The sequence below is a fragment of the Pteropus medius genome, unplaced genomic scaffold (assembly GCF_902729225.1).
Source record: "Pteropus medius unplaced genomic scaffold, Ma_sr-lr_union100, whole genome shotgun sequence".
Lineage (NCBI taxonomy): Eukaryota > Metazoa > Chordata > Mammalia > Chiroptera > Pteropodidae > Pteropus > Pteropus medius.
In genome coordinates this window covers 12,981,302-12,996,017 of record NW_024349804.1, presented here as the reverse complement: position 1 = coordinate 12,996,017, position 14,716 = coordinate 12,981,302, and the positions used below count along the sequence as shown (strand labels likewise).

At 52.7% G+C, this 14,716-nt stretch overlaps 1 protein-coding gene across 5 annotated transcripts in view; it reads left to right on the top strand.

Moving 5' to 3' along the window:
- Positions 1 to 14,716, top strand: part of AFAP1 (actin filament associated protein 1) — a 101,552-nt gene that overhangs the window by 22,099 nt on the left and 64,737 nt on the right. Inside the window, exon 1 of one of the 5 annotated variants that reach the window (XM_039838007.1) lies at positions 863 to 881. The exons of the other annotated variants lie outside the window; for them this stretch is intronic. The gene's annotated coding sequence lies outside the window, so the exon portion shown is untranslated. Of the gene's footprint in view, positions 1 to 862; positions 882 to 14,716 lie in introns of those variants that run through there. 5 annotated transcript variants of the gene reach the window in all.

The window sequence follows — 14,716 nt, the reverse complement described above, 5'->3', positions numbered from 1 at the left end:
TCGGCGTGGCCCACTCTGCGCTTCCTTCTCCAGCCGCGGGGCACGTTTCCCAGACGCGGTCGACCTGGCGGAGCCTGTGCCACCCGAGCCAGTGAGTGCACGCTCTCCGTTCGCATGTCTGTTGCTCCTCTGCAGGCAGCCCGCGGGCTGCAGGGGGACAGACCGCCCTCTGTCCTGAGATCAGGCAAGACCCCCGCGGCGGGGCCACGTGGCGTGTCGCCACAGAGCTGCTCGTACAGTCAGGAGGCCTCGTGTCCCGGTTGGTTCTCACGCTGGCCGGGTGTCCTTGGAAGAGTCTCTTGATTTCTGTGACTTTTGGTCTCATTATCTACGAAATAGGCATAGAGACATATACTCGACATATCACACCAAGTGGCCAGCGGAAGCAGGCGGGATGCGTGGCAGAACCGCTCAGTGGTCTGGAAAGCATGGCACACGTGTGAGGGATGACGTCGCATAAACTGTATTTCTGGAATAATCGCATGAAACTCTTTCAGGGACGACTCACCGATGACGTCAGTGGTGCACCTCCTGTGACAAGGGAGGCCCAGCTGGCTGCAGCTCACAGCTGTTTTATTGCAGTTACATGCCCGAGAGGACACCCCTCCCCCTCCCTCTAGCCCAGAAAGAAGGAGGCTCTTTCCTGCCTATATTTGGTGGTGGCATCGTCTCGGCCCTTTAGGGACTGGAATGCGCAGCGGGTTGTGGAGGAGAAAGGGAAAAAGCTGTCCTCACTGCTGACTGGCCAGTCTGCACCCCATAGGGAGGGACAGAGGGGTTCGTGGTGACTCGCCACAGTCTTTTTTAACCCAGCTGCTCCCAGAAGGGACCAGCATAACAAGTAAAATACCTGCCAGAGACAGCAGGACTGTGTTAGCCTGGTACGTGTATGGCTTTCCCGGCCTCCGTGACAGAGCTGCGGGGGCTCGCCCGCTTCCTGGGGAGTGCGGGTCAGCCGGGGGACCAGAAGGAAGTCCGCCCCCGCTGCTCCAGTCAGGGAGATTCCTGAGGCACACGCGGGGGCAGGGACTCGGGGAGCGGGGTCCCCTCAGATCCTTCCTAACTGCTGTAGGCTGCAGTTATTTTCATCCGTGGCGTGATGACCTGCAGCAAAGGGTTTGTGAGGATTAGATGAGACCGTGTAATAACGTATATGGCGACTCCGGAGACTCGCTGTGCATGAGCTGTCATTGGGTGGAGTGAGCCACGTTTGGCACGTAGAAGGCCCTTCGTGGAGGGAGGGTTGAAGCAGAAATTCCTTTTCACTGCCGTTAGAATTTGGAGCTTGAAGTGACACCTGCCTTTTTACACTTTATCCTCTCATTTAACTGTCAGCCGCAGTAAGACCAGAGAGGGAAAGGGACTGACCTTGCTGGTTGTCAGGGCGGCCACGACGGGAACCCCAGCCCCTCGACTCCCGCAGAGCTCAGAAAGCTTTCTGAACTGAGCTGCTTTTCTGTTTCTATTCTTGATAAAGCAGTAACTCTGAAATGTAGCTGTGCGGTGCTCGTTAAGTACGGCAGGTGGCCCCGACCTGCCTTTTCCCTTCCTGCAGCATGGCTCAGAGTTAATCCCCGGGCTGCTGACTGCTGACGGGGAAGATGGGGGTGGGGGGCGCTGTTTGGTATGTAAACTTATACCAGAGTATTTTTTCACCTGGGAGTTTATTTGGTTTGGATTGGAACAGGTCTCTGACACTGGTTTCTTTATTCTAAAAGCAGAGAGCGCTGTAGATAGACACTTTCCAGGGGGCAGAGGGTGACTGTCTTCCTCTGCCTGCATCCGTAGTGCTTAGAAGCGCAGTGGGTGGTGAGCTGAGCCCGAGGGCGTGAGCGCTGAGCGCTGAGCCGGGTGGTGGTTCCAGCCCTAGCTGCCTGGGGAGCTTCAGAAAGGCCTGCCCCGCCGCCCCTCACCGGTCCACATGAGTTCTCCAGGGATGGAGCCCTGTGGCTACAGGGATGGAGAGCTCCCTGGGCCGTTCTGAGGGCAGTGGGGGCTGGGAGCCTCTGTCCATGTGTGTGTGTGTGGGGGGGGGGCAGGTAGCGCAAGCGCCTTCTGCTTCCCCCAGCTTAGAATAGCTTCGGAGTGATTAAAGAATATTGTGCAAACAGATGTGGAAATTATGTAAGTGCCACATCCAGCTAGTGCTCTAGCGCGCGTATATTTACCAGTTATTCGGTTTATTCCGATGTCTACCCGTTATACTTTTTCTTCATGGAAAAATAACCTGACGGTTACTCATGCAGAACGAGGGCGCGTCTGGTTCGATCTCGGCTCGGAAGTGCTCCGTGCTTGTCGCATCCTTGATTGCACGGGCGGTGTGCCGGACAGCTTACAAACTGACCTCTCTAAGCACAGGCTGTGGTGTCTGGCTTGCTTGGGTTTTGCTAACTAGCTGTGTAATCTTGGCCAAGTTTTCAAACTTGTCAAACCTCACTTCGTATGTAAGATGGCATGACATCTCTCAGGATCGTTCTGAGATTTAAATGCAGACATGTCCTTGAAAGTGCTTAACTTAGTGCCTATGCTGAGCACGCAGGACGAGCTCAACAAAGTTGCCATTGGTGCCCCTTTTTCATAATTTTTAATGTGAATATTCAGAGCTAATAAATTTATCAAAGATACTTCATCCATAGCCCTTCTTTGCACCTAGGATTTCTTCAGTTTTAACCATTAGCTTTAATTCACCCCTTAAATATCAGCCTCTTTGAGTACCTTGAATTTCAAATGCGTTTAGCCAAGGGATCTCAAAATTGGAACATCGCCCCTAAAAGCTGATTTTAATCTGTGCGAATGAACGGTCCTGGGGCTTTGTTTGTTTCTTTGGGTCCCTTTCCCGAGCACCCCGCTCTGTGACTTCTGGTGCCAAGGGGGTCTTTGCAGCTTCGCCGGCAGCCTTGGGGGGTGTGTTCTCACGCTGCGGGAGGCTGAGGTGGTGTCCTCCATGTGCCCTCAGGACAAGGTTGGCTGCTTCCCCCGGACCTGTGCTTTTTCTTCTGAGCTCTCATCTGTCGTGTGTGTGTGTGTGTGTGTGTGTGTGCGCGCGCGCGCGCGCGCGCATTATCTGTTACCTTTTAGACTTTAAGGTCTGTTTGAACAGGGACTGTTGTTCTTGTCACTAGGTCCTCTGCACCTGGGGATGCTTAGCGCATATCACCTGTTCACCAGATATTATTAAATGATAATCTAGTAGGACACAAGATAAACCCACAAATTTAAAATTTCAGCTGCATCGACCCAACTTGGTAAATCAATTTGTCGATGCAAGTTTAAACTGTTTCAGTTGCGGATAGTTCCGCCGTCTCTTACTGAGTGGCTTTTAGGCCAGGTCCTGGAGGCTAGGCAGGTATTACATGGCCCCTGCCCTCCTGCCCATGCAGTCCGGGGAGCGGGTGGTGGTGGGGTCGCACGGATCCATGGACACGTGGCCGTGATGTAAACACGGCAAGTATTAGGATGATGCTTCCAGGGGAGCACCCTGTGCACTTGGAGGCTGGACCAGGGTTTGTAGTCTGTGAACACCGGCTGCAAGTTGAAACATAATCGAGATGACTATGTAAAGTTACAAGTTGAAACATAATTGAGATTATTCTTTACATAGTCACTTGTGTACACTTCATAGGAAGTGCCTACCTTCAAATAGGTACTAAACGAACTCTTGAATGGCTTTAGTTTTGAATGGCTTTTGCCTGGGCCTCATTTTTCTTTCCTTCATTAGATGCACCGGGGCTTAAGCGAGTAGGTTTTGGGTTTGGCTCTGCCCTAGACCAGGCCATGTACTTCCATTATCTGGGCATAGAGGCCTCAGCTGTGAAAGGGGGTGTGGGCGAGCGGATGCGGGAGGCCTCTCTGCGTTCTGACTTGGCGACTCATCGTTTCAACCCGCCGTCCTTGGGAGTAGAGCAAGAACCTGGCGGTGATTGTTCACCTACATTTCCTGGGACGTCACAGCCCGATGTGGGGAAAAGGTCGTCTTCAGCGAGCCAGGTGGTCTGTTTGGCGCTCGGCTGTGAGGAGCTCGCGGCCAGGCTATTTTCCTCGGCGTTCGTGGAAGCGGTTGAGGTCGCAGCGTCGGTGGAGTCGGTTGGAAGGGGGCGGAGGACTTTTGCAGGTGGCGTCGAATGCATTTGAGCCGAACTCACTAAACCTTGTCTGTGAATAGATTTCAGGGACCCCGGCTCACGCAGGGGGATCGTAACGCTCTCCGGCCTGCGCTGCGGGATGTGCACGCACCAGCGTTGCGGTCTGGCCGTGGACGCTCGGCGCTTGGCTGTGCGGTAGCTTGGGAGGACTCGGGCCTTCTGAGAGGGTGACATGTGGTCTCGTGTGTCTGTGGTTCGCTCTCTCAGAGAACCCGGGACCCCTTGGAGGGAGCGGTACCGCGTGAGCCACGATGCCGGGGTGGCCGGGGAGGCCAGCCACCTGGTGTCGCCAGCTCTCGGCTGGGGGATGGCGGGAGGAGCTCGGCTCTCGGCCTGATTTTCCGTGGCTGTTATTAATGGTAATAACGGTTGCTCACGTTTGTGGTTCGCTTCGTAGTTCGCAGAGACGTTTGAATTGCTCTAGCTCGTTTCATCCTCCCAGCAGTTCTGTGAAAAAGGCAGATCAGTTCTCCTGTGCTCTGGTTTTGGGTGATTTTGCTGTGGCTCGCAGAAGTTAGCCCCTTGACCGGGGTTGGGGACCGAGCTGGCAGCTGGGATGGGCTCTCGGGCTCCCTGTGCTCACACCCTGCTCTGGACTCTCTTGATGACACGTCCCTGTTAGTCCGCTATAAACCCCGGCGGGGACTCGGAGTTTCTGCTCTTTTCAGAGCCTTTGGATGTCCTGTCTTGTCACCTTTCCCCTAGACACACAGGCGCCTCGTGGTGGGGCCTTCCCCCTGCGCCGAGTGCGTGCCCACCCTTCCGGATACGCTCCCCAAGGGGGTCCGCGCCTGTGCCTGCCTCGCACCCCCGGCTTGGACCCCGGGGGGGGCGTTCAGTAAACGCTGCCGACCTGGACATCGCTGTCATTCTGGAAGAGCTGTGCGCGCCAGGTTCTTTGCTGTTTTAATTCACGCCAGCGAGGGCCACAGCTGAAATTGGCGATCGCAGTTAGCATACTGTTTTAAAACTGCGATCGTGTACCCTCTTCCCTCTCCCAGTGCGAGCTTTTCGAGGGTTCAGCCATGCGGCATCCTCTGCGTTGCCACCACAGTAAACGGGAAACTGAGGCTCGTTGCCCGAATGAGAGCAAGGCCAGCAGAGGTGTTAAACTGGAAAACAGCTCCGCTCTCTTTAGCGACTGCTGAAGAATGAGAAGAATAGCAAGACTTGCGGTTTCATAGCATTCTTTACTCTCCTCCCCGTGGAAATCGTGTTTTAAAAGACGTTTTTAATACCAAACAGATACCATTCTATTCAGTGAATTATTCTGTGTTACGTTTTGTCTTTCCAAGAGTTAATCGTGCTATGCTAAATTAATATAAATTGCGTCAAAAGCAAAAACGTCTGAGTTCTTTCTCTCTCGTTACTCTATTGGTGCTAAGAGCTTAATGACCCAGCGAGGAACGGGCGGCACAGGTCCCGCGTAGAGTAGATTGCAGCACTGGATACTCCGTTTGTGGTCAAGCATGAAACCAAAGGCCTCAGAAACTGTTGCATCTCTCTCAGTCCGTGCACAATTCGCAAAGGGCTTTCAGGAGCTAGAGTTTTACCTACGATCACTTTCTAATTTAAGTGAGAGCCGTACGATAACCACCAAAGGAGTATTTACTTAAGACATTCGCAAAAGAAATCTTTTTAGAAAAATTGACCCAATTCTCAGCTGGGGTTTAATTGCAGCTCAGAAAAGCAGCTGTATGCCCAGAGGGCTTTGGGGTTTCACTTTGTGACAGATGAATTAAATTCGTCATTGTAGGAACCCGTTATCCTTTGTGGCTTTATGAGCCCTTTCTCCTGAATGGAGTAGACTTTTCTATAAAAGTCACACTTCCTTTTTGAGAAGTGTTACAGTAATTTTATAGGATGATCTGCTCGTGTAACTCTAAGGGTGACCTGCCAGGAACCAGACACGCTGCTTTCGGCGCAGAGAGCGGGGTCTGGTTTCTGTCTTCGCAGCCCGAGGGGAGAGAAGCACCCTCAAAGCGGAGAGAGGTGCACATCTGCGTGGTGGTCGTTGTTTCAAGCCCTAAGCTGTCATTTCTTTCAGCTTTTAGGAGCTGAGCGGGTGTGTGCGCATTAGAGCGTGGAGGGAGTGATGGCGTTAGCTACCGGCCACCCGTTCGCGTCTGCTTTCTCCCTGCTGACCACCTCTCTGACCCCGCATAAGTCACACGGGGTCACCGAGTGGCCTTCCTTCTCTTTCATGCTCTCCTCGAGGGTTTCTGCAAGAATCGGCTAGAAAATATATGTAAACATGCTTTGAGCTTTGGAAAATTTCAAGCCTGCATGGATTTTTGAAACATAAGTAATTTGAAACATCTTTAACATACACATTTACTGGCTGTTTGGCGCTGTTTTACTGCTTCCCGAGTGTAGGGTTTAAAGCCGTGGTTACCTGCGAATACCACTGGACCAAAGTGTACTAGATTTGCTCAGAAAGAGATAGGACTTCTCGTTTCGTGACCAGCCCCCAGTGGCAGCCTGGGCACGGAGTCCCCTGTGAGCTTCCATGGTGGAGGTTTTACACGTGCTGTCACACCTCCTGCTGGGAGGATTAAGCCTGTCCCGTGTGACCCCAGTGGGAGCGTGCTCCGCAGCTGCAGCCTGGTTTCCTCCGGGTGTCACCTGTAGGAGGGGGCAGTAGCACCCTTACGTTGCAGGACTGTTGGGAGGGTTACAGGACACGCGACAGACGAGGAAAGTCACTCGACTGGGACAGAGGAAAGCGTCAGGAAGTAGTGTTTATCGGAGGACAAAGCCTGGGCTGTCCTGCGCAGCGTCGGCCCCCTCTGCCCCTCGTGCGCGGCAGGAAACCGAGTTGGGGGGCGGGATCCATGTGACAGCCCCCGTCTGCTCTTGTCGATTTGGCCCGTCGTCATCTGCTGTCATCACAGCAGCAGCAGTTGAAGGGACAGCTTGCCTCGATTTGCATATTTGGGCGTTTGTGCTATTTATACATAATTAGAAAAGGCAGAGAAGCCTGTTTATGGCAAGCTGGCCAACTCAGCACAACATGGGCCAATCTGTTAGCTCACTTTACACGAGCACGGGCACAGAGCCCTCAAACAAACAAACACGTTTGCCTGTATTTAAGTTTCTCTCAAAAAAGGCATTCAGCCGTGGGCCATATGGTTGCTAGACTTTTCCCGAAATGCATGCGTTTGACTATCAGACGTCTGAAACCGGAAGCCGTCTTAAAACACTGGCCTGGTTTCTGTGTCTCCCTCGCCTTCCCGATCTGTCCGATCTGTCCGATCTGTCCGTCGATCTGTCCGTGGTGAGGAGAGAGGCATGGAGGGAGGGAGTGTCGCTTTACAAAGGCTCTCGATGCACTTCCTCTGTCAGCTTCCCAGCGTCCCCTCCCTGTTTCCATTCGCAAGGTCAGCATCTCCGCGGGTGGCCGGGGCGGCCTTTCTTCCCTCTTCCTGCTCTTTGTCTCTTGAGCATTGATTTCCCACTCTTCAAATAATTTGGGGTTTGTCCGTCTTCACCTATAAAAACGCGGGCTCTCCGCAGGCCAAGGCCGTCGTCTCTCGTGTCCGCTGTTACAGCACCGGTGCCCGGCGCACGGGTTAATACATGCTTAGTGAATGAACGGGCTTCAAAAAACTTACTTTTCTTCCTTTTGACGCTTCATAAAAAATGCTTTGGAAAAAGCCGTATGAACAGGGAATGTAGGATTGTAAGGAGCTGAGGTTACTCAAGCTGCCACCGGATGGCTCATCATTCCGGATACCCTGGCCACAGGCACAGTGTGTTAGTGCCAAAGTATAGATAACTCCTTCAGGAAATGAGCCAGGTGTCGCGGCTTTCCACCTAGGCGTGTGAGGTTGCCAGGTGTGTTTACAAGAAAAATCACAGGCTTTTACATCCCTGGTCCAGACATAAAGTGATTTGCCCCAGGTCACCTAGAGAGAGATGGGACCAGGGTAGGGTCTATACCTGTCTTTCCAGGGCCTTTGAACCACCCACCACGCTGCCCGTGTTACTGCCTCTGAGTGTGTCACAACGAGAGAGAAAAGGCACTCGGGCGTCACTGGCACCGAGCAAAGACCCCGCGGTTTAAAATAATGTTCACGAGTCTTGTATCAGAGAAAGTGGTGATTTTCCACAATGCCTTTCATTTTCTCGTAAATTTCATGAAACAAATGACAACAGACGGAGTTCGGGGAACGGCAGCTTCAGGACACACGTTACCGCAGAGAAGTAGCACCTCTCTCTTCCCAGTCTAGACGCGAGCGCTGACTCCGTCTGCGGCACAGCTCGGAGCCCATCGGGCCCCCCTGGGGGGCCGGTCGTTACCCGGAGGTTTAGGGCAGCAGGCGCAGCGTCTTTGCTCCCCTCTAATGACATCTCATTAATTTTAAATCCGAGTGCCAGGAGAAGCAGATGGCGACGTGTGGTCATCGATAGCTTTTGCTTCCGTGCATTACCGAATTTGAGCTTGGCCAGTCCCACAGAGAACCGACCGTTGTCTGTCTCCTCCCCAGCTGTGCCCTTTTCCATATTGGTTCCAGAAGGGTCGCTCTGTCGCAGTCAGGAGTAAAGACCGACTGCCGATTGTTTGAAACCGTGGAATTTTATTTCCACGGCCACGATGTCTGAAACAGAGCCATCAGAAGGTTACCTTCTCTGCTGTATTTCAAATCTAGGTGTTACTTGTGGATTTGCCGTGTAATCGTGTGGAACGTGACACGATTATGTTCTCCATGTAGTGGGCTTCAGACTGCATTCAGCGCCGATTTCCTCTTGCTACTCAGAAAATACTTTGCGTGCCAAGTGTCAGTACTGACTCCTGGGCTAGCAGCGGGGCGGTGGGGCTGGGAAGGAACGGTTGACCGCGTGCGAAGCTGGGTTTGGGCGAGCACAGGAATGGCGGGAGGTGTGGACTTGGCCAAGACCCCGCCGCTGGTTCACGGTCGCCTGTGAACCGGTCCATTCCTTGACCCGTTTCCCTGAACCGTGGTCGTGCTTGCTCAGGTCCCTACGTGAAGCTGTTCTGCCGGGCGTTCGTTTCGGCCGCTGCCAGGTGGCAGTGCTCCAGAGCGGAGGTGTGGCATGTCGTTGCATTTCTGAGGTTCTCAGTTGTTCAGTTTTTAAAGTTGTGCTTACAGTTTCTTGTTGGTTGCAAGATATCCTTTCAGAAGCACTTTCGGTCCGGCATATTTCCACTTATTTATTTTTAAAGGCTCCTGAGAGTAAGTGGGCCGGGGGCGGGGGGACAGCCTCCGGGGACAGCCCCGGCGCGCAGCCGCTGCCTGCTTCGTAGGCAGAGATGAAGTCATTGTCCCCTGGGAGGCGCCCCCTCCCCAGCTCACCCGTTTGTGTTGGTTTCCTGACACCTGCGCATTCTGGCTTCGTCTGGGTCTCCTCGTTCATCTCAATGTACAGTTTCAGGCCGGGAGAGAGCGTGGCCGTTGCGGCGCAGAGACACTCGTGCATTTGCCAAGTAAGCGTGAACGGGGGCGCGGACACGGCGTGTGACTCGACAGAGCCGTGTAGGGGCACGGGGAATGGGAGCTGGACAGAGAACGGAAGGAAGGCCTCGGGGAGCGATCTGGACTCTTGGATGTGGTGGGTTTGAGGACGTGGGTTTATTTCAGACGGTTGGTCATGGTGGTGGGAAGGATTACTTAGCTTACCCCGTGGCCTCCGGATGCTTGTCCTGGGCAGCAGGTTAACGTCTTTAGCTGGAAAACTAAACGTGTGTGTATACATATTAAAAAACCTCTTTTAACTGTGGGTTGTCCAGTGTTTTGGGCATTACAAGAAAATTTTCTCTGTAGTAATGGGGACTTTTGGGTTAACTCTGAAAAGTAATACTTTTCAGAAAGACACACATTTTCGTATACAAGTGGTAAAGTAAAAGGATAGTTTTCTGCTTTATTGAAGCATAGCCTGTTTTATTAGATGAAATGCACATGGCTAATGTTGACGAGAAGACGTTGGTCTGTGCCTATGAGTTTTGGGTCCATGACTAAGCTCTATAACCTTCCCGAGAGTTAGTTTTCTCATCTGTGAAATGATCATATCTACCGTGCAGATTATATTGTTATTTCAAAAAAAATTCATGACTTGTTTGGAAGAGCAGCTCTCGTCAGGTTTATTGCTGTCTCATGAAATATTTAAGGGAGACTAGATTTGGTTTCTCTGGGGAGTAATAGCTACAGTTTATCGAGCATCGATGTAAGATTCTGTTAGGAAATTGCATATTATCCTATTAAGTTTTTATTCCTACTGGTGACCCTTGAACAGCGCGGGGGTCAGGGGCGCAGACTCCCTGTGCAGTCGATAATCCAGGTATAGCTTTTGACTTCCCCAAAACTTCACTGCTCATAGCCTGTGTTAACCAGAAGCCGTACCGATAACTTAAACAGTTAATTAACACATATTTGGTATGTTATGTGTACAATATACTGTATTCTTAAAATAAAGGAAGCTAGAGAAAAAATGTTGTTAAAGTCATAAAGAAGAAAAACATTTAAATTATTATTATTTTTTAATCTGTGTGTGAGTGGGCCTGCGTAGTTCAAATCCTTATTGTTCAAAGGTCAGCTGTACTCTTTAAGGTAGAGATTATCCTTAAAAACTTTTTTACAGATAATTATACTGATGGTGGTGATGGTAATAGTCAAAATTTATTGAGGACTTCTGTACTTAAGTGCTTCGCACAAGGACATTTAGGAAAAGGAAAAAACTGTTGACAAGACTTAGCTCGTTCTCATTCTATGGAGAGAGGGGTAATAGTGTCCCATTGTGCCGAAGGCCACACGTAGAGCGTGGCTGAGCCACATGTCAGCCCAGCTCGGTCACTGTGCCCAGACAGTCCAGTATCACGTTTTATCGCAGCCCGAACCTTTTAACCCTATGAGCAGAGCAGCTCCCAGCCTTGAAAAGCTCTTGCGAGACCAGCCGCTCCTTTAATTGGCTTTCATTAAGGCATTGACATATGTGCCCACTGCCTTCCCTCATCCACACATGACGGGGCGGGCTCCATCTGCCAGGGGCATCCCTGGAGGGGAGCCATCAGCCCCCTGCCCCTCGGTAGTGAGGAGCTCACTCTTTTACAGAGACATTGACAAGTGGACAGATGCAGGACCGAAGAACAGGCAAGGGGCATTCGACCTCCAGCGAGCTGGTGTGGGGAGGCTTTGCGGAGCAGGTGGCAGTTGGTTGTCCCTGGAGAAATCTGAGCTGGTCGAGAAGACAAGTGCTTAGGGCAAGTGGATTTCAGAAAGCACGAGCCAAAGCCCCAGGCAGGAACACAGGAGCACCCTGAAAAGGGGTCGGAGCTGGATCGGCCGCACGGAAGTGCGAGAGGTGGGGCGCAAGGTGGGCTCACGAGGGCCCGGGACAGACCCACTGGACAGGCTTGAAACTGGCTTCACGGGGTGCTTGCGAGCCCTCGCGTGTTTACGAGCCAGGGAAATGGAGCCTTCTTTTTTTGCACTTACTTTCTTTTTTAAAATCGTAGTAACATACAATTTATCATTTTAACCATTTTTTAGTGTCCAGTTCAGTAGATTAAGTACATTCACATTGTTATGCATTCATCACCACTATCCAGCTCCAGAACACTTTTCATTTTCCCAGTCCGAAACTCTGTCCCCATTATACACTAACCCCCATGACCCCCGGCGACCATCATTCTACTTCCTGTCTCTATGACTTTACTTAGGCTAGGAAGCGGAATCATATAGTGTTTGTTCTTTTGTGACTGAATTGTCTCACTGAGCGTAATGGCCTCCAGGTCCATTCACACCGTAGCTTGTATCAGAATTTCCTTCTTTTTTTGAGGTTGCGTAACGGTCTGCCATGTGGATAAACCACAGTTTACCCGTTCACCCGTCGGTGGACACTTGGCCTGCTCCCCCACCGTTTGGCTCATGCGAACGCAGAGCCATTCTTAAACGCAGAGGACCCCAGAGTTGAAGGTAGGGATTTGGAGCTGGGAACTGTGACATCGAGTTGTTGGCAAGATGCTTTTTCATAGCACCTATTTCAACATCTGGTCATTTATTTACTTGCATGCTGTTTGTCTCTCTAACTGGAATGTAAGCGATCGTGTTTGTTTTGCTTATCATTGTACACCTCACGCTTAGGTACCCAAACATCTGTGCAATGAGGGTCCCTTTAGTAAATATTTAAAGGAGCTCACGGTGACTGGAGCCCGAGTTCACGTGTTCCTCCCCATCTCCTGTTGCGAGCGGTCTGCAGGCTCCTGCCTGGGCGCGCCGCTTCCTGCTGTGGGCCCCCTGTACCTCGGTTTATCCTAATCCTGCTGCCGCTGATCCTTCAAAGTGGGCTTGCTCATCAGCGCCGCTTTTTCCGAAGCCCTTCTGCAGCTCTCCCTTTCACGAAATGATGGTTCCGTGCGCCCGGATGTGCATCCTGGTGTCAGGGGCTTGCCTTTAGAGTTCAGGTGTCTTGTACGTGGTCGGTGTTTAACAACTTGCTACTGAATTAAATCGGACATGTGAATGGAATGAAAATACTGTGCTCTCAGCGTTATGTTTAAAACTTTGGTTAGCAACCAGCGTGGCTTTTAGCGAGAATCTTCTCCCGCCAGTCTAGGAATCAAGCTTCGGAAATCGGAGTCTGGCCCGCGGTGGCGTCGGTGGCGTGCACCGGGACGGTCCGTGGAAACTCCCGCGGTTCTGGGTTTCATCTTTTGCCTCCTACAAAGCGAGGGCCGGGGTTTTCTGCCGGGGTCCGCATCACCATCACGTGTGAATCTGACTTTGAAGAATTATGGTGACTTCCCAAAAGAGTGTGTTCTGTGGATTTTTACACCAATTCCTTTGGGGACTCCTCGCTGGCTCTGTACACCCAGAAAGGAGAGTCACATAACCCAGAATAGACGTGTGCACATAGCCTTTTATGTTTTTTAATTTTTTCCCTTGACTTCTTTTTAACTAATTTCATTTTTCAGTTACAGTTGACATTCAGTATTATTTTATGTTAGTTTCCGGGGCACAGCATAGTGGTGAGACATTTATGAAACTTACGAAGTGATCCCCGGGGTGCCCGCCTGGCACCACGCGTGGCTATCACACTGCCATCGACTGTGTTCCCGCCTCTGTCACATCCCCGTGACTCTTCGTAACCACCACGGGCAGAGGTGGAGGGGTTCAGGCGTACGTACCCTTTCAGGTGTGCAGACTTCCCTTCGGGATAGTGACACACCTTTTAAAGCTTCAGCTTTCAGAGTCAGTGCGGAAACTGAGCCGTGGTGGTCACGGATCCTGTTCAGACATCGGAGAGTGACACGTAGGCCCTACTTCCTCTTCTCAGATTCAGGTTAAAGCGGCACGGAGGGACCGTCCCTGGAGTCGGAGGCTATTATTCGCCGCCCTCTTCCTGGCTGTCCGCACAGCAGCCTCGCTGGGCTCAGCACCGTGGCCGTCCCCACCTTCCAGGTGCGAGCGCTGGGAACGGGGGGCACAGAAGTTCAGAGGCGTGTCCTCGGCCCTCCGGCCACTCAGGAGGTGGTCCTCCGGGGTCTTTAGGAGTCTTGGACGGGGTCCGGTGAGGGAGCCTCCCGGCCGAGCTTTCTCGGGTTGCCCTCCCGGCCGCCGTTTGTAGAGTCTGGGGAAGCATTTGGACGAGTCTGCATGGGGCGTCCCAGCTGCGACCCTATAAGGGAAAATATGCAAGTGCCTGGCTCGAGTGTCGGCTGTCTGCTTCGGTGCCACACGAGTCCCTGAGTGCGCCGCCGAGGGTTCCCACGCGGTGTCTCGCAGGCTCCGCGGGAGGCCGCCGGGTGCTGATGGGCCTGTTTGGGAGGAGGAACCCGCCAGAATCCGCTCTTTGCTGCTTTGGACGTGTGCGTTCTGAGACCGTCACAGGAGACGTGGTTCCCGTGCGAGTGCGGCCCACGGTGTTTTTCTCTGCAGCTTTTTTTCAAAACAAATCTCAGGGATTTTGCCTGTTAGGAGATCTGGAGACAAACAAGTGAATGAATTCACCAGAATTCACCAGACGCGTGTGGAGGGTGTTGTGTTCTAGCTCCCACGTCGGGCACTGTGCTAGGCCCTCAGGCGCAGAGAGAAGCCACACGGGGACCGCGTGCAGACACGTTAACGCGTAGTAGGACGTCGTGCGAGAGCAGTGACTGAAGGGAGGCCAGAGGTGGCGACGACCGTGCTGAGTCGTGAAGGGTGGAGAAGTGTGGCAGGGCAGAGGTGTGTGGGTGCGGGGCAGGGCAGGACAGGGACGCTCAGGGTGAGGGCGCACGCGCAGACGGCCGCAGCAGTGCCCGGCCCAAGGCGCCCTGGCGAGTGTGGGAAACGGCCCTGCTCAGAGGAGCCAGAGCGTGAGCCCGAGGCAGAGCGTGAGCCCGAGGCAGGCCGCGGGGAAGAGGCGAACCTGGAAAAGAGGCAGGAGCTAGTTGAGAATCCGATACAAGGTCAGGGGAAGTCAGCGAGAAGGACGTAGGGGACAGGGGCGGCCTTCTGAAGGGCGGTTGGTCTTGGAGCCAGCCATGTTTCCCAACCCGTTTCTCATCTGGACCCTCGAGTGCGTCACAGTGGTCCTCGGTGAGGGACACGAGATGGGGTTTTATGAAAGCAGTT